We start from the raw sequence: 23,783 nt of genomic DNA on the forward strand, positions 1-23,783 counted from the left end.
TCCATCTGCATGTATAACCAGAATAAAAAATTTATCAGCACATTTTATGCACATGTTTATGACAATGTCAATGGCTTTTTGTGGATGTTTATACTCAATTGGTTGGAGGTTGAGGGCCCTTCATACAAGGCGGATTCTCCCACCGACCTTTGGTGCTAAGGGTGACCAATCCCAGCTAATGGGGGGTGCTCCCGATACCATTGGGGTATTCCCTTTGTTTTTCCATTGTGGAAAGAATTATATGCTTTTCCACATATTTATGCATTTAATAATTGTTTCTTGGACTGATATGTCCGATATTTGTAATTTTGAATAGGTTTTTTTAGGTTGCTGTTGTGTAATATGCAGACATTTTTAACCGCGCAGTGTGTTGCCCAATATGGCACCATACTAGGAACTACAACTGTCATTTGCGCATGATTGGATATGATGGCTGAAGTGGCTTAACAAATTTCTGACATGCACATTGTATTCCTGTGAATGCCGATTATCGGCGCAAACTTTTTCTGCATATGGGGTGAGTCATGCCTCCTGTATATCATGATACACAGCTGCCACTAATTAACAATTGTCTTTATTTTGCATTATATTGAGATTGGTGATGCACATAGTCTTTATGCACTGTATGGCATTTTATTGCACTATTATGGGTCTATTCATGTCATTGTGACTTAACTATGATTATCATGTATCATGTATTGCACAATTTACTGATTGTTATTGTTTTAAGTGATTGATTTGCTATAAAATGTTATGCACTTGCACTTTGTAACCACTTGAGAAAGGTCCACACTTAGGACCGAAACGTCGCACATGGGCCAATCAACTACATTTGTATTTTTCTTCTTTGGAGAGCTGCCTTCATTTTTGGATCCTAATCCTATCCTGTGTGATACTGTTTGCTGAGCTGTTTATCTAATCATATCCTGTGTGATACTGTGTGCTGAGTTGTGTATCTAATCCTCTCCTGTGTGACTGTGTGCCGAACTGTGTATCTAATCCTATCCTGTGTGATACTGTCTGCTGAGCCGTGTATCTAATCCTATCCTGTGTGATACTGTCTGCTGACCTGTGTATCTAATCCTATCCTTGTGATACTGACTGCTGAACCGTGTATCTAATCCTATCCTGTGTGATACTGTGTGCTAAGCCGTGTATCTAATCCTATCCTGCATGATACTGTCTGCTGAGCCGTGTGTCTAATCATATCCTGTGTGATACTGACTGCTGAGCCGTGTGTCTAATCCTATCCTGTGTAATACTGTGTGCTGAGCCGTGTACTGTATCTAATCCTATTCTGTGTGATACAGTCTGCTGACCTGTATAGCTAATCCTATCCTGTGTGATACAGCCTGCTGAGCCATGTATCTAATCTTATCCTGTGTGATACTGGGCTCTCTCTGGGCTCTCCCTGCACTCTGTGTCAGAGGGTGGTCTGTGTCGGCACGGTAATAAATTGTGTTATTTCCAGCTTTACAGAAGGACGATAGCACCATAGAAATGATAAGAATAATAGGCCTCAGTTACCACAACTGTCTACAAGGAACACTGTTTCTCATAGCAACCAATCACAGCTCAGCTTTCATCTTTTAAACAGCTTTGGTGAAATGAAAGATGCTTAGTGAATGGTTGCAAGGAAAACAGTTGCTAATAGCAACCAATCACAGCTCATCTTTCATCTTTTAAACAGCTCTGGTGAAATAAAAGATGCTTAGTGATTGGTTGCCATATGGAGTGGGCGTGGCTTAATACACACACATACATACATTCATACACTCAGTTTTATATATATAGATAATTTTTACAAGGGCAATTGTGCGTTAAAAGCATACAACTACACTTGGTTCGATTTCAGTAACATTGCTATATTGATACTGCAGTCTTATACGTTCATCTCAATTGGGTAAATTTGCCTGGCATAGTAATACTGCAATTTTTTTGAACAGTGAAATATTACAGTGGGTACGGAAAGTATTCAGACCCCTTTATATTTTTCACTCTTTGTTTCATTGCAGCCATTTGTTAAATTCAAAAAAGCTCATTTTCTCCTTATTAATATACACTCTGCAACCCATCTTGACTGAAAAAAAACAGAAATGTAGAAATTTTTGCAAATGTATTAAAAAAGAAAAACTAAAATAACACATGGTCATAAGTATTCAGACCCTTTGCTCAGACACATACAGTCATATGTTAAAGTTTGGGCACCCCTATTAATGTTAACCTTTTTTCTTTATAACAGTTTTGGTTTTTGCAACAGCTATTTCAGTTTCATATATCTAATAACTGATGGACTCAGTTATATTTTTGGATTCAAATGAGGTTTATTGTACTATCAGAAAATGTGCAATCTGCATTTTAACAAAATTTGACCGGTGCAAAAGTATGGGCACCTCAACATAAAAGTGACATTAATATTTTGTAGATCCTCCTTTTGCAAAAATAACATCCTCTAGTCGCTTCCTGTAGCTATTAATGAGTTCCTGGATCCTGGATGAAGGTATTTGTGACCATTCCTGTTTACAAAACAATTCCAGTTCAGTTAAGTTTGATGGTCGCCGAGCATGGACAGCCCGCTTCAAATCATCCCACAGATGTTCAATGATATTCAGGTCTGGGGACTGGGATGGCCATTCCAGAACATTGTAATTGTTCCTCTGCATGAATGCCTGAGTAGATTTGGAGCGGTGTTTTGGATCATTGTCTTGCTGAAATATCCATCCCCTGCGTAACTTCAACTTCGTCACTGATTCTTGCACATTATTGTCAAGAACCTGCTGATTCTGAGTTGAATCCATGCGATCCTCAACTTTAACAAGATTCCTGGTGCCGGCATTGGCCACACAGCCCCAAAGCATGATGGAACCTCCACCAAATTTTACTGTGGGTAGCAAGTGTTTTTCTTGGAATGCTCTGTTTTTTAGCCTCCATGCATAATGCCTTTTTGTATGACCAAACAACTCAATCTTTGTTTCATCAGTCCACAGGACCTTCTTCCAAAATGTAACTGGCTTGTCCAAATGTGCTTTTGCATACCTCAGGCGACTCTGTTTGTGGCGTGCTTGCAGAAACGGCTTCTTTCGCATCACTCTCCCATACAGCTTCTCCTTGTGCAAAATGCGCTGTATTGTTGACCGATGCACAGTGACACCATCTGCAGCAAGATGATGCTGCAGGTCTTTGGAGGTGGTCTGTGGATTGTCCTTGACTGTTCTCACCATTCTTCTTCTCTGCCTTTCTGATATTTTTCTTGGCCTGCCGCTTCAGGGCTTAACAAGAACTGTACCTGTGTTCTTCCATTTCCTTACTATGTTCCTCACAGTGGAAACTAACAGGTTAAATCTCTGAGACAACTTTTTGTATCCTTCCCCTGAAAAGCGATGTTGAATAATCTTTGTTTTCAGATCATTTGAGAGTTGTTTTGAGGAGCCCATGATGCCACTCTTCATAGGAGAATCAAATAGGAGAACTACTTGCAAGTGGCCACCTTAAATACCTTTTCTCGTGATTTGATACACCTGGCTATGAAGTTCAAAGCTCAATGAGGTTACAAAACCAATTTAGTGCTTCAGGAAGTCAGTAAAAAGTAGTTAGGAGTGTTCAAATCAAGAAAATGATAAGGGTGCCCATACTTTTGCACCGGTCAAATTTTGTTTAAATGCAGATTGCACATTTTCTGTTAGTACAATAAACCTCATTTGAATCCAGAAATATAACTGAGTCCATCAGTTATTAGATATATGAAACTGAAATAGCTGTTGCAAAAACCAAAATTGTTATAAAGAAAAAAGGTTAACATTTATAGGGGTGCCCAAACTTTAACATATGACTGTATATTTAAGTCACATGCTGTCCATTTCCTTGTGATCCTTCTTGAGATGGTTCTACTCCTTCACTGGAGTCCAGCTGCATTTAATTAAACTGATAGGACTTGACACACACCTGTCTATATAAGACCTCACAGCTCACAGTGCATGTCAGACAAAATGAGAATCATGAGATCAAAGGAACTGGCCAACAAGCTCAGAAACAGAATTGTGGCAAGGCACAGATCTGGCCAAGGTTACAAAAGAATTTCTGCAGTACTCAAGGTTCCTAAGAGCACAGTGGCCTCCATAATCCTTAAATGTAAGAAGGTTGGGACCACCAGAAGTCTTCCTAGACCTGGCAGTCCTGCCAAACTGAGTAATCGTGAGAGAAGAGCCATGGTGAGAGAGGTAAAGAAGAACCCCAAGATCACGGTGATTGAGTTCCACAGGTGCAGTAGGGAGATGGGAAAAAGTTCCATAAAGTCATCTATCACTGCAGCCCTCCACAAGTCGGACCTTTAAGCCTCTCCTCAGTGCAAGACATGAAAACCCACATAGAGTTTGCAAAAAACACATGAAGGACTCACAGACTATGAGAAATAAGATTCTCTGGTCTGAGACAAAGATAGAACTTTTTGGTGATAATTGTAAGTGGGTCGCCCTCCCAGGGCCGTGGGGTACTCGGTACCAGGCCGGTGTCGGCGGGATGTGTCACAGCAGCGGTGACCCGGTCCGTGGCCCTGGGCGCCCAAGTAATGGGGGAATGGAAATGGTGTAATGTAGTTAATGGAATAGTTTGTTACGCCACCTGTGGTGTTCGGGAAGTGAGATGTTAAGCCGACGCTGCTTGCAGATCCTCTGGGGCTGGTGGTGTGTTGCAGCCAAGATGGTGAAGCTCCCCACAGGTGAAGCTGTAGCCCCAGGGCAGTGTAGATGTAGGGGTAGAGGAGAGGCACAAGCGTGTAGTAGCTGGTACCCAGGTGTAGCTGTGCTGGTTGTGTTGGCGCAAGAATCAATGGAAGACACCAGGGCTTGTAGTTCCAAAGCTTTACTCACAGTCTGTAGTACACACAGGTGCCTGCCTCCGTACTGTGTCATCCGGGGCAGAGGCTCAACCAACCTCCCGGTCCGATGGAGTGCTCCCTTCCAACGCTCCGCCAACATGTACCTTTCTGAACGTCTCCTCTTATAGCGCCTTTAAGTGTGAAGTACTCCCAGTACTGAGTTACACTGGAATGCCTCGTGACAGATGTTCCCAAGAAGTCTACTTGCACGGCAGACAGCTATAGCCTGCTTCGGGGACTCCTTACTCCTGACCCGGCTCTCTATCCAAGTTGCTGTTGTGCCCCCAAGTCTTAGATGGGAGTAGTGCATTTACAGCCCACTTCTCCACCGGTGTCTGCTGCAGGACCATTAGCATCCATACAACCTCGGGGACCAGGCCCCGGCCTTGCACTTAGAACTTCTAGGCAGGGTTCTCTCCTAACCCACGTCCTCTCTGTTCCCTTTTACTCCTTCGTTCCATACTAATCTCTCTCTCTCTTATGGAAGATCAGGTTTCAGTTCAATGTCTTACTCTTTCTTTCCTTTCCCATGCCAGCAGACCCAGGTCACTGAGGTCTGCTGCAGCACCACCTTCCTTCATCCCATTCTCCGGGATCTTCTTTCCTCACTCCTCTCTGAGCAGCTTCCTCCCCAGACTGACCTGTAATCCTAAACCTCCCCGCTCTTTTATGTATTCTCAACTCCACCCACCTCCCAGCACATTTCGTGTTACAAGCAGGGAGCCACCAAAGGTGCTCTGCTACACTCCAAGCAGGGAGCCGCAATGTGGCTTTGCTGAACTACTCTGTTGTGTGGGGTGCATGTGTTGGAGCGTGGTCAGGAGCCTCCAACTTACCTGGATGGTGGGGCACCACACCTCAGGAGGAGGTGCCGTACCTCTGTGGCGACTGAGCCTCAGGGACGCCACATAAGCAGTATGTGTGGAGAAAACCAGGCACTGCTCATCACCTGGCCAATACAATCCCAACAGTGAAGCATGGTGGTGGCAGCATCATGCTATGGGGGTGTTTTTCAGCTGCAGGGACAGAATGACTGGTTGCAATTGAAGAAAACATGAATGCAGCCAAGTACAGAGGTATCATGGATGAAAACCTCTTTCAGAGTGTTCTGGACCTCAGACTTAGCTGAAGATTCACCTCCCAAAGTTCCAACAAGACAATGACCTTAAGCACAACCAGAGTCCTGACCTAAACTCAACTGAGCAACTCTGGAGAGACCTGAAAATGGCTGTCCACCAACGTTCACCAACCAGCCTGATGGAATTGGAGAGGATCTGCAAGCAAGAATGGCAGAGGATCCCCAAATCCAGATGTGAAAAACTCAAGACGACTCATGGCTGTACTAGCTCAAAAGGGGGTGTCTACTCAATAATGAGCAAAGGGTCTGAATACTTATGACCATGTGATATTTCAGTTTTTCTTTTTTAATAAATTTGCAAAAATTTCTACATTTCTGTTTTTCAGTCAAGATGGGGTGCAGAGTCTACATTAATGAGAAAAAAAATTAGCTTTTTTGAATTTACCAAATGGCTGCAATGAAACAAAGAGTGAAAAATTTAAAGGGGTCTGAATATTTTCTGTACCCACTGTATATGACATTTAGCATCCTACAGTTGTGCCTCAAAACCCCTCAAAAAGAAATTATTACAAAATTGCATAACTATAATTATACTGCAGTCTGATACGTCCATCAGAGCCCTGGAAATTTGCATGGCATTGTAATACAGCCTTATTTTGGAGCTGTAAAATTTTATATGCCATTTAGCATGCTACAATAGTGCCTCAATCCCCTCATCAAAAAAAAGCATGGAGGAGGAAGAAGAGGAGGTTACATTGCTATAGCTAGTTGTGTTCTGGGGTCTACAGCTCGCAGGAGCTACAAGGGTTGCCTAGCCTCGTCCTTTTTTGACACCGCAGAGGTTGAGCCAACTCACGTTATCTGCCAACTTTGCAAAAAAAGTCTGAATAGAGGGAAAAAGTGCAATAACTTGACTACTACATGCATGAACCTTCACATGTGCAATCAACATGTGTTACTCTGGCAATCCCATTGCAATAACGTGCAGACCAGTGGGCCTCAACAACCATCAGCAATCCCATTAACAGCGTCTGCTGCTTCTTCCTCCTCTTCTTTTACCGTGCCAAGTATTGTCACAGCGGTCACCGACTGCAGAACCTCCATTTCTTTACCTTCTCCAGTCTGGCTGAGCGTAGGCCCGACGTCAACTGTAATGGAAGTGAATATGCCTGTTGTTTTTGACCCATCTCAGAGAACGACCACACCACAACTTTATCAATCCAGCTTATCATCTCCACCTGCACCTCACTCATGAGATCCAGCAGTTTTTCCGGTTCACCTGTTGATTCTGCCGCACTAGGGTGTGGCCCGTCTTAATTGTCTGTGGCCAAATTGGATCTTTGGTAGAGATTTTACGTGCATGGAGAAAAGAATACACAAGACAAGGTGTATCATGTCAGTATGATTCTTCTCTGTCTTTAATCCAAAGTGAGCAGCTTTTATACAGATATTGTGCTATCTCATCGTGTTACATCATGGGTACATTTCTAAGTTACTATTTACTGTTCTCATGTCGCTACACAATCACTATGTACGTTTCCAAGTTACTGTTTACTGTTCCCATATCGATACACAATCACCGTGTACATAAGTATTGTTCTTTAGCCCGATCCACCCTAGTCCACCCAGTATTGTGGTATTTCATGAAGCCTAGGTGGGTCATCCACAGAAACAATTCAGCAGAAAATCAGAAGTATCTTAAAGCAACATGATCCTAATATTCAGCAAAGCGTCTATATAGTGGTACAGTTTTGATTCTTGTATATATTCATATGCCATATATTCTCCCCTTAACAGTCCCTCCTTTGGAGATATGCAAAATCAAAATCCTAATCTCATCGAACCTATCGATCTGTCCTCCCGGCCTACCTATCTCAACAATGCTGGAACCTAACTAACTAATCTTCACCGTATATACGAGACGACCCATCTCTAGTAGATGGACCCCCTCCTAACGGACTTTGCACAGGAGGAAGTCAGATCCTTGACTTTCCCTCGTTGGTTTGCTTCAGGCAGACATATTCCGGAGGTGGTGCTTGCATGTTTTCATACAGGGGATCTTCAAAAATGGCATGCATGGTCATTACTGTGGTTTCCATGGTCATCGTCATCATTTTCTTAAGGCATGGAGCTATGCAGCAAAGAATTAAGGAAAATATGATCGACAAAAAATAACTTTTGCAAACTTAATGGGTCAATAATTGCCTTTATGGCATCCCCAGTGTATTTTATAAACCGTTGTTGCTTATTGTATAAATAGTTTATCCGCTTTGCATTCTTATTTACGGGGATGGTGGTTTAAACACAACTATTGTCTCGTTCTTGACTTTGAATTTGTCAAGTGCTCCCTGTGTGCCCCCACTGGTAACTATGCTTCTTAGCCAAAATTTACCTTTTGTGTCACCATTTTCCCTCCCAAGTTTAGTACTTGAGCCTAGTACATATAACCCTTGCTCATTCTCTGAGGGGTTCTCAATGGTGAGGTACAGAACTATGCATCCCTCCTTGGGGCAGTGAGCGGCAGTGACGGGGAGTATTGAATCTGGAAGGCCACTCTGACCCTTAAAATGGGCTTTGGACAGGGTCATGCGACTTAATAGGCTTATTCCCCATTTGTCCCTTCGCTGTAGGGCCTGGGCTGGTTGATGTCTCCAGTCACTTTCACCAGTGTGCCACCCAGCAAGAGACTAATCCTCCCAGTTTGAACCTTCCCCTATTTCAGCAGTAGTGACACAGATGAATTGTGTATTTAACCCGATATGAAACTGTACCATGGGGCCTGGACATTCTTATTGTGGGACAGTAGTCAAGTTGATATGTTACTCTTGGGGTGGAGACATTATACCAGAAAGTCAGTATGCCCGTCTCATGAGTGACTACCCCTTGGTGACTGACTACCCCTTGAGCTAGGAAAAGGATAAGTGCCAGATGGATGAAGAGTGGCAGCCGCTACTGGACTCTGGATCCGTCATCTCCTTGCAGTGGGAAGTGAGGACCCATGGACTGCTGCGATAGTTGACAGGACTTGGAACAGGCTGTCATCTCTAGGTTCAAGGGTACGTCTGTTGAACCTCTTGGTGATGAGGACTCAGTCACCGGGCAGGATCTGGTGGGCTCCTATGTCCTCAGGATCTGGGATGGATGAAAAGACTCGAAAATGCATTTTAGTCATGTTTTTAAACTTAGTCTACATATAGGCAATTATAAAGAACAAAATATAATCCTAAACTGTGAATATTTACAAGTAGGATCTTATAGGGCTGAGTTTTGTTGGACCTGCTATTATGTGTGTGTATTTGTGCGTGTATGTGACCCAAGGGAAAGCCTAAACTCTTATGCTATGACCCCTGTTTCCTGTATAGCATCAAGTATGTAGAGTTTTGTTCGAGGCCTTAAATTTTCCTTGTTCATCCTTAGGCGTATTTCATCCTGTATAACTTCATCTTAGGTCCATTTCTTCTTTTCTTCCTTGGATACTTGTTTCTGGAGTGTCAGAACATCTTTTTCCAGGGTTATCCCTTTTCCTCTGTTTCCGTGTCAACCGGTATTACTGCTGCTTCTTTTGCTGTTACTTCAGTTAGTCTGTTGCCCACTGCTTCCCTTGAAGTGTCTCCAGTGTGTGCTTTTAATTTACCACCGCAACTCTTCCTGGCATCAACAAGGACTCCATTAGTTCTTGTATGGCTTTGTGGTGTCTGACCGGCGTTCTGTTAGACGTGATGTGATGAAGTCTCTTTCCCTCCAGATTGATCTTGATAGCTTCATGTTGAGTGGACCTCTCGTATGCTTCTGTCAAGGCCCGCAGTCCTGCCTTTTGATGTAGGCAGTGGTTTTGCTGGCAGCATGTATCTTCTGAGGCTGCTGCTATACCAGTGTGCGAACGGCCTTCTTGGTCTGCATACCTTGGTCTATCCACAAAGAGCATCAGGTCAGGATCTTCCAGGTGTTCTCTTGCCTCATGACAGCAAGACAATCGCGTTCAGCCATTTCAGAGTCGACTACCTCTTCCACTAATGTGTCAGAGATGTGGTTTTCATCCTCCATCTTCCTCCCCCCTTTGGCAGAGGTAGAAGAGTAGCTGGATTATGGACAGCACATCTGGAGATGGTGACGTTGTCCAGGAGCAGAGTAGGGCATTGCAGACAGGTGCTTTGGGCCAGGATCATCAACTGGTGACCCAAAAAATATCAGAAGCTTTATCCAGCACAGGTGGGTTGCAAACACAGTTCTTATGCAGGTTTGGACTTCACGAGTCACTTGGTCAGGTTTTGGAGAGTAGAAGCCAGGAGGGCATTGTCTTCCTCCGTGAAGCTGTGTTAGGACTCCATTTACATGGTCAGGCTTCTTCATGACAAACAGACAAAACAGTTCAGTATAGCGTGGCAGTCCTAGAGCTGTGAAAATGTGATTGCAATTTCGCATATAAAACCCACTGATGCCTTCTTTGGTTAACCTTAAAATAGTCATAAAAAGGTTGCATGTGTAGAAGAGCAGTATTGTCTTGGCTGTCTTCAGTCAGGGTCGGAGGTCATCCATATGTATTGTAAAAAAAAGTGACTGTGGGATGTATCCTCTTCCAGGGCTCCAGGACCGTGGTCATGGCTCGGGTCAACATAGAGAGGCTATACTGTGCCCCTTGAGGCATCATAGTCCATATATATTGCTGGCACCATATGTAAAAACAAACAGGTATTGGCTTGCAGCATGTAGAAATAAACTGAAGAAAGCATTGGCCAGGTCAATCACCGTAAACCATAGAAAAATAAATAGAATTGATAAAAACAAAACATAGTGTGTGGGTTTGGCACCATAGATGTGTTCAGTACTATAACTTCATTGACAGCACACAAGTCATGTATCATCTATTACTTGATAAAAATAATTACAAATTATGAAATGGAGGGTGAATATTGCAATTTCCTTGGTAGCAGGGCTACTGGCTTCGGCCCCACCTTTACAAACTGGATTTTCAGCCTGCCAATATTGAGTCTGGGATCAGTGCCATTAGTTCAACGCCCACATGATCTACAGATGTGTCCTGTAAAAAAGAAAAGACTACATACTTCTTCAGCAAGTAGATCAATATCCCTGATTACTCTTCTGATTGCATCAGGCCCCTGCATCAGGGTTGGGCTTTTTGTAATCACCTTTAGATAGGTGGTTGATATTTCAGCAGAGGGGGGAAAAAATAGTAATCACCTCTTTCCTTAAAAATATGTATATGCCGTGTCATTCACGTCACCGGGCCCAGTTTATACTGTGGGCGTATGGCCGGACGTGAGCACCTATATGTGTATATATATAATATATATATAACTTCTTCGACCGTCTAAGGTCGGAACCAGGGTGATAACCCAGTGGAAATGGCCCCTTTGTACTCTGCTCTGTTTTGTTTCTAGTAGCCCTAGCGCAGTATGAAATAGTTTTTAACAGATACTAGACAGATTCTAGACACACCCTCCGAATTGGTTAGACCGGATAATACACACAGACAATTCAGGAATTATATACCTGACCGGGTCCGTAGGCTCAGGACTTTCAAATGTGGTCAGTTTAAGGGTTCAGAGAAGACAGCCAACTATCTCCTCCCAGCCGGACGTGAATACAGAAGGGTAGGTAAGATGATATATTTTCTCACCAGGTCTCGAGCTGCAGCCTCGTCCTGCTGGAAAGACGTCCGTTCTGGGGGAGATTTTGTTGCGGCTGTGATCATCTGGTATCGTCCTGAGCCCCACGTTGGGCGCCAACTGTTGATTCTGCCGCACTAGGGTGTGGCCCGTCTTAATTGTCTGTGGCCAAATTGGATCTTTGGTAGAGATTTTACGTGCACGGAGAAAAGAATACACAAGACAAGGTGTATCATGTCAGTATGATTCTTCTCTGTCTTTAATCCAAAGTGAGCAGCTTTTATACAGATATTGTGCTATCTCATCGTGTTACATCATGGGTACATTTCTAAGTTACTATTTACTGTTCTCATGTCGCTACACAATCACTATGTACGTTTCCAAGTTACTGTTTACTGTTCCCATATCGATACACAATCACCGTGTACATAAGTATTGTTCTTTAGCCCGATCCACCCTAGTCCACCCAGTATTGCGGTATTTCATGAAGCCTAGGTGGGTCATCCACAGAAACAACTCAGCGGAAAATCAGAAGTATCTTAAAGCAACATGATCCTAATATTCAGCAAAGCGTCTATATAGTGGTACAGTTTTGATTCTTGTATATATTCATATGCCATATATTCTCCCCTTAACAACCGTGCTCTGCCCTCTCTCAGCATGGCAGCGAGTCCTCAGTGCCACTGTTGTGGTCATGTAAAAGATTGCTTCCTCCTACACATGACAACTCTAAGAGGTTGATCTCCACTATATCCAATCTGTTAGCCACGGTGTGACGAACAGCCCACCGCCGTTCGTCCACTTACGGGCGACACTAACGGGAGTCCCGCTGCCACCAAAACGCGACGGACAGCGGACCCTGTGTCACCACTATGTCACAATCCCACCGCTGCCACCAATATGTGACGAACAGCCCACCGCCGTTCGTCCACTTACGGGCGACGACTAACGGGGGTCCCGCTGCCACCAAAACGCGACGGACAGCGGACCCTGTGTCACCACTATGTCACGATCCCACCACTGACACCGGTGTATCAGCGGACGGAGGGACGTGACACAATGCCGGCACACGGCTATCACAGGCGCAGTGGGGCTTATCTTAGTTATCCCACCACTGGCACCATGTGACAAAAATATCCAGCAAGCTAATCTCGCTCTACAATTTGCCGCAGGGGGAGTTTAATTTGGATGCCCCACCACTGCTATCAATCTTCCAAGTACTGCGGGGATTTATGTATATCCCACTTTCTCAGTTCCACTTTGGAACTCGCAGCTCTCCGGCGCCCCCCTTACCCTCAGGTCAGTCAGGGAACTGCACCTAGGATAATTAGTCGCCGGACGGGCTGCCTGTTGTGAACCGGCAATTAGGCTTCTGCAGTAAGGGAATTATCAATGCTGTGGCTGAAGCCCCTTACTCAGCAATATAAGACCCTTCTAGACTGCCAGCAAGCCGTAATAGCCGTACACAACGCGCTGCCACCAGTCACGGTTACTTAATTCACAGTGTTAAATTAAGAGGGTCCGTGGCAAACCCCTTGAATTAGTAGCGATTATCTATCAAAGGCGTATAGTTCGATTCTTAGAGCATGGAGACAGATCTAAATAATTTCATTTATTTTCCGAAAGAGGACAGTGATTACAGATAAAAGTTGCTATAAAATTGAGACATAAAATATGTACAGTACAGGTATAAAATAAAAGTGGAGAAAACAAAGAGATTACACTCACAGTTCCATATTGTTCCTTAGGCAGACCATGCGGCTAAGGTGGGTGGAGGCGGAGCTGCACTTCTCCGCTCATCTGGATCTTTCTAGCACGACGACTTGAGCTGTTCTGAGCTGGTTCTGCCAGGGAATGCCTTATAGACTTTCCTATGTGACATCACAGAGAGGTGCATTCTGGGTTGATCCCACCTCTCTTATCCAAGTTATGTTTTGGCTACCAAACTTAGATTAGCTATAACTTTATGGGAGAAGCTGGTATGGACTCATCAGTGGTATCATGTTTCCCAGCGTAATGAGCCCATCAAGAAAACATCAAACATCTATGCGATATGACCGTCCATTTGGGCGCAAATCATATCTCAGGTTCTGGACATCCGAGAGTTTTGCAACAGGCACCACAGCGAAGCTGGGTCTGCTCGGATCGCAGAAATATGATTTTTATATTTCTGCTGGGTATGGTTTTCGCGGGACAATCCCTTATTGTTTTATTCAAACTCCTGGTTTCAAACAAAGAGTTTAGTTCCCGCACTTTTTTTCTCTTTCAGCTGAGAGAAGCCAAATGGTGTGAGGAAGATGGTCTAGCTAATTAACATTCCTGCTCTTCCAGAGGAAGTGGTAGGGTTGATAAAACCTGGGGGGAAGGAATTCCTATTACTGACAGTTTACAATGTCCTAGGATGGAGGATTTGTTAGCACATTGCAACAGAAAACATATCTTGCCGACATTGTACATCACACACGGAAGTGCTGCTTTTCCGCTTGGTAGATAGAGACGGTTTTCGAAAGCTGATGGCTGTCGCAGTCCCCCAGTACCAGTTGCTCAATCGCAATTACTTCTCTAAGAAAGCTGTGCCTGTGGTACACCAGCATGTCGCAGACAACATCACCTGGTCCTTGACTTAATCTATGTCTGCAAGGGTGCATTTTACCACAGAAACTTGGATGAGTTAGCATGGCCAAGGGCGTTCCATCTCGTTGACTAGTCACTTGGTGACTGGTGGCTGTGGGGGCAAGCGAGGAAGGGGCTGCTCCACAAATCTTGGAATTCCCAAGGCTTGCAGGACAAACCTCTGTATTTCACACTTCCTCCACTGCTACTGCCTCCTCAACCTCCTCTAGGATCTACACCTGCACCCTCAGCCTCTGCCTTAATGAGACTCGCATTCCAACAGTGCAGAGTGAATCCCCACCACCTCTGTACTGCACAGCCAGGGCTCACCACAATCAGGCAGTGTTAAAATTGATATGCCTTGGATATCGCAGTCATAGAGCTGAAGAGTTGTGGAGAGCTCTCCAGTCCAAGTTTGAGCAATGGCTGTCTTCACTGAACCTGGATCTAGGGAAGGCCATGTCCAATAATGGTGTGAATCTGGTGGCAGCCCTACGCTGAGGCAAGCTCACACACGTGCCTTGCATGGCTCATGTCCTCAACCTGGTGGCGATTTCTACGTCACTATCTTGGCCTAGGTGAGCTGCTTCAGAAAGCATGGAAGCTGTGTGCTCACTTCCACCATTCGCACCCCTCAGGTCATCGACTTGCATCGATACAAAGGTCTGTGTCGAAGCTAATTAACAGGTTGATATGCAGTGTGCCAACACGGTAGAATTCCACTCTACACATGTTGCAGAGACTGCGGCAGCAGCAACAAGCCCGGACTCAGTAGGTCTTGTCGTATAGCATGGGCCAATGCAATACAAACATGGTGCATATCACCTTTACAGAGTGGGCACAGATTAAGGACCTCTGCACCCTTCTGCACAGTTTTGAAATGGCTACTAAGATGGTTAGCTCTGACAACACTGTCATCAGCATCACTATTCCAGTCATCTACATACTGGAGCAAACTTTGAACAGCCTGCAGGAGGAAGGAGGTGGTGGTCCCAGAGAGAAAGGAGGAAGCAAAAGAGGATGCGGAACATTGTCTCTAAGCTCCATACTGTCGTCAAAAGAGGGTGAATTACTATGCAAGAGCCAAGGAACAAATGGAGGAGAAAGGTGAAGGGCGAGCAACTGTCAGATGAAGAGGATAATCATCCCCTCTCTGTTGGTCGAGGTTGGTGGGAGGGGACAGAGGAAACAAGCATCAGGTAACCTAGCCTCCAACTCAGCATAGGCTTGAATTCTCACGAGTGCCTTTACCTGCAACATGATCCTTGTATAGTTATGATTCGAAATAGTGCTGACTACTGGGTTGCGACTCTGTTAAATCCTGAAGAGTAAATTTTGCCAGATGCTTTAAACCCTGGAAAGAGACCCGTGAATGCTGGAATATCGAAACATGCTTTTACACAAACTTAAGATAAGTTTTCCCCAAGACAGCAGTGAGGCACACAGTGTGCATCACAGCTCTAGACTTCCAACCTCTGGCACGTCAATTTGTCAATGCCAAAACATTAGCTGCAGCAGCAATAGCGTAAGTGGCAGAAGTAAGTTCTGTGAGTCCTTTGACACATTTATTAGACCAGCTAGTGCACCAGCACAACAGAGTCCAAGTCTGACACGTGGTAAACAACTGGAGAGGATTCTATCTAGAAGTCAATATCAATACCATTAAGGAGGGTTTGGGCCCTTTTACATTTTGGTCTTCAAAAGTTAATGAGTGGCCTGAGCTTGCTTTTCACGCTTTGGAGGTTTTATCATGCCCAGCAGCCAGTGTTCTCTCACAATGTGACTTCAGCACTGCTGGTGGTGTTCTGACAAATAAGAGCAGTCAGCTGTCCCCTGAAAGTGTAGACTGCCTAACGTTCATCAAGTCATGGATCTCCATGGACTTTTGCACCCCAATCACAGACTTTACAAACTAAGAGATGTTGTAGCTTTTAGTGTGCTGAACTGATCTTGCATAATTGAGGTCTGTGATATCTTTAGTGGGGCTTCTGTGCCTGCTGTTGCTGCTGCTGCTGCCGATGTTAACTCTAATATGTGGAAATGTGAACACTTCTGATTGGATCTCTATCTGCTGTGTTGGCTGTAGTGTAAGACATGTCACTCCCCATTATACTATTTCTACTCAGGTGAAATTGATGCCACTTTTGTGGTCTCTGCCCCTAATTATTTTAAATTTGAAGACTCCTGATTGGATCTCCAGCTGCTGGGTTGGCTGTAGTGGAAGACGTGTCAGTCCTTATTAAACTATTTCTACTCTCATGAAATTGATGCCACTCTGTTGGTGTCATCCGCTAATTTTTGGAACTGTGGAGACTCCTGATTGGGTCTCCATCTGCTGGGTTGGCTGTAGTGGAAGAGGTGTTGGTCCCTCTTATACTATTTCCACTCTTGTGAAATTGATGCCACTTTGTTAGTGTCTGCTAATAATTTTTGGAAATGTGGAGACTCCTGATTTGGTCTCCATTAGTGATGAGGGAGTATACTCGTTGCTCGGGTTTTCCTGAGCATGCTCGGGTGTCCTCCGAGTATTTTGGCGTGCTTGGAGATTTAGCTTTTGTCAACGCAGCAGCATGTTTTGCCTCTGGTAAACAGTCTTATTACATGTGTTGATTCCCTAACAAACAGGCAATCCCCACATGTTTTCAGGCTGTCTAGCAGCCGCAAGTCATGCATCTGTGTTGACAAAAACTAAATCTCCGAGCACCCAAAATACTCGGAGGACACCAAAGAATGCTTGGGAAAACCCGAGCAACGAGTACACTCGCTCATCACTAGTCTCCATGTTCTGGGTTGGCTGTAGTGGAAGGCGTGTTGATCCCTTTTATACTATTTCTACTCTCGTGAAATTGATGCAACTTTGTTGGTGCCACTAATTTTTGGAAAGGTGAAGACTTCTGATTGAGTCTCTCCATCTGCTGGGTTGGCTGTAGTGGAAGCGATGTAGCTCTCCACTATACTGTCTGCCACTAATTTTTGGAAATGTGTAAACCCATGATTGGCTCTCCTACATGTGTGTTGCTTGTAGCAGTAGGCTTCCGAGACAGCAGGCTTCCACCCAATTTGAGTCAACTACCTGTGTTACTATCCTTATATTTTTCTCACAATAGTAGTCTATGAAACTGATCTTTGTGCCACCTGAGTGTGGCTAAGCATCAAAGCAGGTTGAGCTGTTGCATGTGGTGTCAGGGCTCCCAAAACAGCAGGCCTACTCCGAGGCCTCACCCAACTCGTCTTAATTTGAAGTTCATTTCAAAGCTGTAAATGCTGGCCCAGACCCTGATACCTCATGCATGGCTGATTGCTGCCGTGTCTTTCTAGAATTTGTACCGTGGGTCAATTGATGCCACTTTCCTGGTGTGTGCCCAAATTTGATGTGTTTTGGCAGCTTTTGGGCCCGTTTGAAAGTTTTGTGTATGCATTTGTTTTTGCCTCCCATTGACTCCAACGGTGTTTGGCTATGTTCAGCTGTGTTCAGCAAATATTCAACAAATAGTTCAGCGAATATTGCAAAAAATCGGCAATCGTAATCCATACGAAACATTGGAAAATTTGCTCATCTCTTGACAGGAGGAATACCAGGTTGTGGAAGTGGAAGTTGAGATGGTGGATGATGAAGTCACTAACCCCACCTGAGAAGGTGACATGCAGAGTGAGGAGAGTAGTGCACAGGGGAAGAGATCTGCAGCATCAAAGTAGGCAGGAAGAGGCATTGGGGTGGCCAGAGAATCAAGGCGGGCAACTGATCCATAGAGCACCATCACGGGCGAAGTTGCCAAGCCATGATTTAGATGTTCATGAGTCTGGCGCTTTTTTAAAGACAGTCTAGTTGACTTACAAAAGGACATTTGCAACATCTGCCATGCCTGTATCAGCAGGGGCAGCACAATTACCAGCCTGAACAACACTAACATGCTCAGGCACATGCAATGCACCCAATTACTTGGGCCTAAGGCCAGTGTCCAGAAACAGTGCCTGCGGGTGACACCATTGCCTCTTCCCCTGTTTTACATGCACGCTAATCTCCTGTCCTTGAGTTAGGTGAAGATGTCTCACACCCTGCACCTGTTGTTGCACACTTGTAACCACCGTCAGCAACCATGTCCATGTCCTTGTCCTAGCACAGAGTTCAGTTGTCCCTACCGCAGTCCCTGAAATGAAAGCCTAATTGCGCAGCCAATGACCCACAGGCTAAAATGCTAAATGGCCTTATTTCCAAACTGCTTGCCCTGGAAATGTTGCCGTCTGCCGACTAAGCTTGTGGAGACATAACCTTTACACATTCTCATGGTACTCATTCCCCAGCCGCCACTACTAGTCCCGGTGTGCAGTCCCCGCCTTACACAAGCACGTGTCCCATAATATCAGCTATGCTCTGATCAATGCTGTGGCTGGGAAGGCCCATGTAACCACGGACACCTGGACATGTGCTTGTGGCCAGGGACTCTACATTTCCTTGACAACACACTGGGTGAACATTGATAACATCCCTGTCGGACCCTGGGACGGAACACATACTACAGACACCAAGGATTGCTGGCCCTGGTTCAGTCAGGGTAGTCCTCACCTACATCAATTCCTGCACCTCCTCCTCTTCGTCCCCCTCCATCTCACAAACATCAACATCAATCACAAGTTGGAAGCTGGAAGCACTGCAGCACTGCCTCAGCCAAGTGGCAACAAGCTGTGCTGAAGCTAATCTGCTTAGGTGACAAACCACACACCATTGTGGAGTTGTTGAAAGGTCTAACAGACCAGACTGAGATGTGGTTATCACCGCTGAACCTAAAACCAGGCATGGTCATGGGTGACAATGGCCATAACCTGGTGGTGGCAGCTCTGAAGCTTCGTAACATCACACACGTACCACACCTGGCCCACGTGCTCAACTTAGTGGTTTAGAGGATTCTCAAAGCATAAACAGATCTGTCTGAGCTATTTGTGAAAGTATGCCACATGTGTGCCCATTCCCACAAGTCAGCTACAGCTGAGCGGGTTTTCAGTGCTGACGAGGGTATTATACCCGATAGACACATCCGCCTGCCAACCGAAAATGCTGACAGGCTAACTTATCAAAATGAACAAGGGCTGGATTGGGCCAGACTTCTGTTCACCGCTGGATGACAGCAGCAGAACATAAGCTCAAATCCAGTGTTTTGTTTTTTTTTCTGGTCTAGTCGCATGCGCCCCTTCCCACCCAAACATGGGTATACACTTCAGGATTTCTTCTTTTTTGTTTCGTTCTCCTCCTTCTCCTCCACCACCATATCAACTGGGTGATCACATTACCTTTGCTATCAATTTTTAAAGGGTCTTTATGATGCCCACGTTAACAATTTTTAGAGACCTTACCTTTACCATTCCACCTCTTAATGATAGGAAAAAATGTTTTCTGAGCTTCTCCGTTACGTTTCTTCAGAGGGGTATTGGAGTCCCTCCTTCTAATTTTGGGCATTCCTTGCACTTCGTGCACACACTTTACCAGTGTAGGAGACCCACTCCTTAGTAATGGGAAAAAATGCTTTTCTGTGGATCCACCTTCTAGTTGAGGGAACATTTTTCTAAACCAAAAGAGCCATGGGGTTCTATTAGTATATGATCCAGTGCCTTGTTGTGGGCTATCAAGTGGTTGTCACATAGGGAGTTCTCATACTGCATACAGGATATCAGAGCCGGGACAGGAGTGTTTGTACAGTAAAAACATAAGATCCTGCTAACCTCCATATCAGACTGAGTAGGAACGAGACGCTCCACTATATTACCCAGCAGGATTGATGAAATAACAGTCCTTGATTCTGTTACATTAAACTAATTGTTTTTTTCAGGGCTAATTCAAATAGATTTTATTCTGTTATAATAATACCGCTCTTATCTGCAATTAGTGTAGGGTGAGGTGTGGCAATAACTATAGCATATATAGCATATGACAGGCATCTAGCCAGGGATTATTGCCTCATTAATTGTAAGCCCTGCTGCTGTATTTTTCCATGCACTTACTGAACAATTCATGCTTCTACTGTCATCTGTACTCAGAAATTCATCAAAGCTGGCATTTTTATTTGCGTTACTCCACAGTAGAGCTGAGCAAATTTTTCAAAATTTGATTCCAATTACGATCAGCGTCGAATATTGTTTGTGCAATATTCACCAAACATAGCCAAATGTCATTGGTGTCAATAGAAGTAGAAATTACCGAGTATGTTCGGAAATGATCATCAAACATAAATTTGACACAAATAGGGTACCAATATAGCACAAATTTAGCAAATTCAAATTCGGCATCCGATTCCTAACATATTTGCTCAACTCTACTCCACAGTTTCCTGCTGCCACGTACAAGAAAAAAAAATACAGGACCGATTAAAATCCCTTCTATATTCTGCAATAAGGCTACGTACCCACGTATGCAGAAAATTCCTGACTGAAAGCCGTACTCCTTCCCAGAAAACACGTGTTTTTTTCCAGAGCGTCCCCAGTCTCATAGAAAATAGTTAGAAATGGGGATTTTTCTGCGAAATTAATGAGCATGCTGAGTTTTTTACCGCGATGCGTTTTTTCACGGAAAAAACGCATCAATATGCACAAAAAGTGCAGAATTCATTAAAATGAATGGAATGCTTCTTGTAAGCGTTTTTTAAGCGTTTTTGCCAGTAAAATGCTTAAAAAAAGTGAAAAAAACGCTTACGTGTGCACACACCATCATACTGATCTTATTTGCAATTCAACAACTGTGAGGTGTAGCAGTAGGAATAGCATATGACAGGCATCTAGTCAGAGATGATTGCCTTATAAATTGTAAGCCTTGCCGCTGGTTTTTTTCCTTACACTCATTGACCAATTCATGTTTTTTACGGTCATCTGTTCTCAGAAATTCATCAAAGCTTGCATTGTTATTTGCGTTACTCCACGGTTTGTTGCTGCCATGTGCAGAAAATAAAATTCAGGGCCGATTCAAGTCCCTTTCAATATTCTACAATAACACAGCTCTTACCTGCAATTCGTCAATGATGAGGTGGGGAATTGGGAATAACGTATGACAGACATTTAGTCAGGGATTATTGCCTTATAAATTCTAATCATTGCTGCTTTTTTTTACTTTACTTTTTGTGGTCTGTCATCCCCTGAGGAAGAAGTAGCCTATACTTCGAAACGTGTTGGGAATAAAACATTGATCTTTTACCATAACAGTAATTGTGTACTATGTCAAGCAGCGCACAAAGTCCAAAAAAGTTCCATAGGATTTGATGTGTCGATGGTCACTTGTTTGACCCTTGGACGTGCAGCAGCTGATCACTAACTTTATGTGCTTTATCTCTTCTACAGCAGGAGAGTAGATTCTACATACATTTATAATTTTATCATCGGATAAGACCTGTGAGAATCATGTGGGAATAGTGGATGAGGGCAGGTATATCTCGCCCAGATACCTTTCCTATGTGGCCTAGTCTGGTCAGTATCTCACCTGGTGACTAATGAATAATGGGAGGCGGATATAAAAGGATGCTGTCAAGGACACTGCACTACACTTGCTCATAGAGCCAGTGCGCATGTCCTGAGTACAGAAGCAGTGCTAAGAGTTACCTGGGGAGCAGGGCAGCAGAGGTGACCAGGCGTGCTTCAACTATTAGTGTCAGGGTCCAGTCAGTGCTGGAAAGTAAAGAGGCACGGGACCTGCGGACACTGAAAATGAACAAGCTTGCACAGGACCTATGGTCATGTGACTGCAAGGGGGCGTGGCTTAGCGTCCTGCTTTCAGATATGACAGGACACCGTACAACAACTCAGAGTCAGGCAAAACGGAGGTCACAACAGTACGGGCAAACGAGGCACAGGAGGGATAAACAGACGGGAGGTCAGACAAAGCCAAAGGTCCAGGGGCTGGCTGACACTTTTCAGCCTGGGGGGCAATCACAAGCCAGTGGCCCTCCAGTTGCGGTGCTTTTGCCCTGCTTGTCTCTTGCCGCTGCATTAAAGCAGCAGAGATAACAGGCTTTAATAACAGGCTGGTACATAGATATGGGAACAGAATGGAGCTAGCTGCATATATATTGGAGCAGAACCAAGTTTACTGCCTACATAGATACTGTAACAGAAGCAAGCTGACTACATAGACACGAGACCGGAACCAAGAATGCTACGTAGACAAGGAAACTGACTGGAGCTTACTACAGAGATATGGGAGCAGAACCGAGCTAACTACAGAGAAATGGGAAAAGAGCGGAGCTTACTACAGAGATATGGGAGCAGAACAGAGCTTACTACAGAGATATGGGAGCAGAGCCAAGCTTGCTGCCTACATAGATACTGTAACAGAAGCAAGCTGACTACAGAGATATGGAAGCAGAACCCAGCTTACTACAGAGATATGGGAACAGAACAGAGCTTACTACAGAGCTATGGAAGCAGACCCAAGCTTACTACAGAAATAAAGGAGTAGAACCGAGCTTACTACAGAGATAAGGGAGTAGAACTGAGTTTACAACAGAGATAAGGGAGCAGAATCGAGCTTACTACAGAGATATGGGAGCAGAACCAAGCTTGCTGCCTACATAGATACTGTAACAGAAGGAAGCTGACTACAGAAGTATGGAAGCAGAACCGAGCTTACTACAGAGCTAAGGAAGCAGAACTGAGCTTACTACAGAAATAAAGGAGTAGAACCGAGCTTACTACAGAGATAAGGGAGCAGAATCGAGCTTACTACAGAGATATGGGAGCAGAACCAAGCTTACTCCAGAGATATGGAAGCAGAACCGAGCTTACTACAGAGATATGGGAGCAGAACCGAGCTTACTCCAGAGATATGGAAGCAAATCGGAGCTTACTCCAGAGATATGAGAGCAGAACCGAGCTTACTCCAGAGATCTGGGAGCAGAACCGAGCTTACGAGAGAGATAAGAAAACAGAACAAAGCTTACTACAGAGATATGGAAGCAGAACAGAGCTTACTATGTCTACTACAAGATACAGAAACAGAACCAAGCTTATGGCATACATATTGTACCAGAATCCAGATTACTACATCAATACAGTATCAGAACCAAGGTTACTGCTTAGATATGGTACCATAACTGAGCTTACTTACAAACATACATCTCCAGAAACACGGACATTTAAACACACAATATGGCAGGGGCATTGCCAGGGTCCTTAAAGCTCAAGGGCCCAAGCCCCAAAAAGCATGTCTCCCAATAAGACTAACCTTTATCCATTTAAAATAGCATGTATATATAATTACAGTATACCACTGTTGCTACCCAAAAACACACAATGCAAAGACCAATATGATCAATATTACTACTATAAAAGGCCAAAACAATACGTCTGCACAATGCTCACCACCATCACCACCACACCGCGAATACATAATATAATATGACCATTACCTCTACATAACAAAGCACTCTAATCAGACCAATGATACCACCATACACCTTCTACTACATAATGACCACATTAAGCTGTTACTAAATAAATAAAAAAAACAAAAGCTACTAAAAAGAGCACTAGTCCCACCTTACAGGAACCCTATATTGGTAGATACCAGTCCTGAAGAACACACACATGATTACAGTCAGGGCTGCGACTAGGAATT

This window comes from Dendrobates tinctorius, unplaced genomic scaffold (assembly GCF_039654945.1).
Source record: "Dendrobates tinctorius isolate UK_male_01 unplaced genomic scaffold, ASM3965494v1 ptg000008l, whole genome shotgun sequence".
Classification (NCBI taxonomy): domain Eukaryota; kingdom Metazoa; phylum Chordata; class Amphibia; order Anura; family Dendrobatidae; genus Dendrobates; species Dendrobates tinctorius.